The 3667-nt window shown below is 31.0% G+C and overlaps 1 pseudogene; it reads right to left on the minus strand.

The window, feature by feature from the left end:
* Positions 1-1203: 1203 nt before the first annotated feature.
* Positions 1204-3279, minus strand: LOC149491622 (4-coumarate--CoA ligase 2 pseudogene; annotated as a pseudogene).
* Positions 3280-3667: the final 388 nt, after the last annotated feature.

Raw genomic sequence — 3667 nt, forward strand, 5'->3', positions numbered from 1 at the left:
TATCTATATGAAAATCCATGAAAGATTTTAGTTGCTTGAAGCATAAAATTAAATTCTTGAAAAATTTATTCAACTAAATATTATAGAGCTCTATATGGATTACAGATAATGATATCCATGAAGTATTGAAAATTGCTTGAAGCAAGCAAATCGAGACCTCGAGAAATATATTCAAGATTTCTATATGAATTAAAGAAATCTCAATACATATGGTATAATTGCCTTAATGATGTTTATGGCTAAGAAAATATTATATTATTTTATGATTATATTCTTTTTATAATATTTTATTATTGAAATCATACTTTTGATATTTACTTTATATACCATCATGAGTAAGATGATCTCTTGATAAGTGAATATCTGTTGAAAGGATATTTTAATAATATTGTGATATATTCATAAATTTTTATAAAGATATTTGAATATGAATTTGTCATTATTTGATCATAAATATTATTGAAACTCCTGAAGAGCTTCCAAAGATTATAAATTCCTTAAGGGAAGAGTTTGAGATGAAAAACATTGGAAATATAAAATTTTGTTTCGGCAGAAGATCGAGCATTTCATAAATGAAATTTTGACTCTGAATCCACATATATGACTAAATTATTCAAATGATTTTATGTGGATAATAGTGAGGTCACTTGATAAGAAGATGACCATTTTTCACTTTGAGAAAATTATGAAGAACTCTTGATCCTGAAGTACCATATCTTAGTGCAATAAAAACACTAAAGTATCTTGCTACTCACACTTGACTTAAGTTTTATAAATTTTATTAGCAAGATATGGTTCTTCTTGGATATGAAGAAATTAAATGGAGTTAAACACATATTTTGAAATCTCCATAACACGATATATATGAGTTATATTATAATTAACATGTCAAAATCAGTATTGATTGGTTATGAAAGTGCAAGTTACTTGTCTAATCCACATTATGTTAGATTATAAACAAACCATTGATGCACATGTGGAGGTAAACTTATTTCATTTCATTCAAGAATGAAGTATCACTACTACTTCTTTTAGCCATGTAGGAATTTTAGCAACTCATGAAGAAGGATATGAGCGTGTTTCTTCGAAGTACGTGCAGTCTATTTATCCAGAGAGAAATTCGTATAATATTTGGAGATAATATTTCGCACACTCATCTCCCTTGAAGAAATGATATATTAAAGAAAATAAGAAGAGCATATATTACAAAAATTCTTCTTTTGCTCATGATCCACAAAAGAATAGTGATATTGAAGTTCAACAATGCAAGTAACAATATTATTGATTTGTTGGCACTTTCTACTACAAGTTTTATATTACAAGCTTTCTACTACAAGTTTTGAAGGATTGATGCACAAAATTGGAATGCATAAACTCAAAGATCTCAATATATATCTTCGCGAAGGGAATAAATATGCACCGTACTCTTTTTCCCTTTAACCAATATTTTTTCCCATTGGATTTTCCTAGTAAAGGTTTTTAATGAGGGAGTATGTCAACGCGTATTTAAGAGAAGAATAATGTACTCTTTTTTCTTCACTAAAATTTTTTTTCCACAGGGTTTTTTTTTTAATAAGGTTTTAACGAGACATATTCTTTGAAAAATGAACATCCAAGGAGGAGTGTTATGAAATAAGTGGATATCTTATATGGGCTATAAGTCTGTATTTTTAATTATTGCGAACTTTATCTTCTTGATTTGTATAGGACTCTATTAGGATTTCAATTATGTAACTATATATATGTGATTTCTCATCAATAATAAAAATACTCTCGTATTCTCTCTCATATTTTGCTCTCTATTCCTTCTCTTTTTTTTTTTCTCTAGTTTTATATTATTTTATAATAAAATCTTCTTTTCTTTTCAAAAATCTCTCCGAGAAAAATAAACCCAAAAAGGTGAAAATCACACAAGTTCAGATCAAAAGAGTTAAAAGAAAAAAAAAAAGCGAAACCACACATAAAAACGGTGATTACTCATCACCCAGAAACGAAAAAAAAAAAAAAAAAAAATTCGAATCAATTATATTGAGTGACGCTATTACTAACCTGTCCTAAGATCGCCTGAAGCACTCTACTCCGGAAAGCATCCTCCAGCTCTTTCCCAAGCGGCGCCGGCCCCTGAAAGCACCACCCTGATTGAACTAAGGTCAAATCCAGCCACCATCAGATTCTTCGACAACGACGGCACCACCGCGGCTACAGACACCTTATGTCTCTGAATTAGTTCTAACAACGTTCCTATCTCAAACTTTTGCATTAACAACACAGCGGCTCCAGCTCGAAGCGAGTTAAGCAAAACACTGTTTAATGAATATATTGAAATAGAGGCGATTCACATAAAACAACGTCTTCTTCTTTTAACCAAAGGTTTGGATTCTCTCCATAAACTTGTTGCGCTACGCTTGTAATTAAGTTTTTATGTGTTAATACTACTCTTTTAGGCAATCCTGTCGTTCCTGAAGAAAATGGTAAAGCCACGGGGTCGCCAGGATCTATTTCAACTTCAGGAATTTCACTTTCGTTTGATTCTGAAAGTACTGAGAAATACAAACAGTTTTCTGGTGGGCTATCAATGGTGATCAGAATAACATTTTCTTCAGAATCTTTTAGTTTTTCAACGCACAAGGACTGGGTAATGATTAACTTAGCACGCGAAGCAATCACTGGCTTGAATATTTCATTTTTGGTGTAAAAAGGATTAGCAGTAGTGGTTACTGCTCCGATCATGGAAGCACCATGAAAGAAAGACGAATTCTGGGCAGTTTTGGAGAAGAATCATAATAACATCGCCATTCTTGATACCCAGATGCGATAAACCAGCAGCTATTTTCTGAGCTATGATATGGGTTTCTGCAACAGTGTGGGTTTCTTTTGCCTGTAGAACCTGATATAAGACATGGCTTATCAGAAACATTAAAAAGATTTTCAAAACAATAGGTATGGAGAGGGATTAATAATTAGAAATGGGTATGTCTGGTAATTTTGATCTGAAAAATATGGGTTTCAGAGGAAGAAGAATGGTCTTGGTTTTGAGGAGGAGAAAGTTTTTGTTCAGGATGTTCAACAGAGGCTAAGGATATCATGGTTTTTAGTTTTCTTGAAGTTGAATTTTAATTTTTTTTTTTTTCTTTTCTTGTTTCTTGAAGAAAGCCTGTTATGTGCGTGAAAGAAGTTTGGTGGTATCCGCAAAAATTGAACTATCCTACCCACCGGTTTAAAATTCCTTTTATAATACCTATATTCACACCGGTTTAAAATTTTAATACCTGCACCCATTACATCCATTACATGCCGATTTAACTAATACTTGAATCCACTTGAAATGGATTGTGGTTGGTAAGATATCACGAAAATCCACTCACTTTGTAGTGATGTTCGTCAAGCCTAGGAAGATATAGATGAAAATAAACAATAGGACTAGAAAATGAAAAGTATCAGTGAAATACAATTCTAAAATTCTAGTTGTTTAATATTTTTAAGTAATTAATTTTTTTGGAATTTTATGATATTAGAGTTTTTAATTTATAAAAGTTTTAATATTGAGCCAATATGCATTTAAATTTTCTTTTAAATTTATTATATTAAATATTTTTAAATTATATAATGAATTTTGGTAAGCAGAGGTACTCACAACTTTAAAGCCACAACCAACCCAATACTGCGG

Source organism: Jatropha curcas, unplaced genomic scaffold, assembly GCF_041381405.1.
Source record: "Jatropha curcas cultivar XTBG-Jc1 unplaced genomic scaffold, XTBG_Jcur_1.0 HiC_scaffold_1061_pilon, whole genome shotgun sequence".
Lineage (NCBI taxonomy): Eukaryota > Viridiplantae > Streptophyta > Magnoliopsida > Malpighiales > Euphorbiaceae > Jatropha > Jatropha curcas.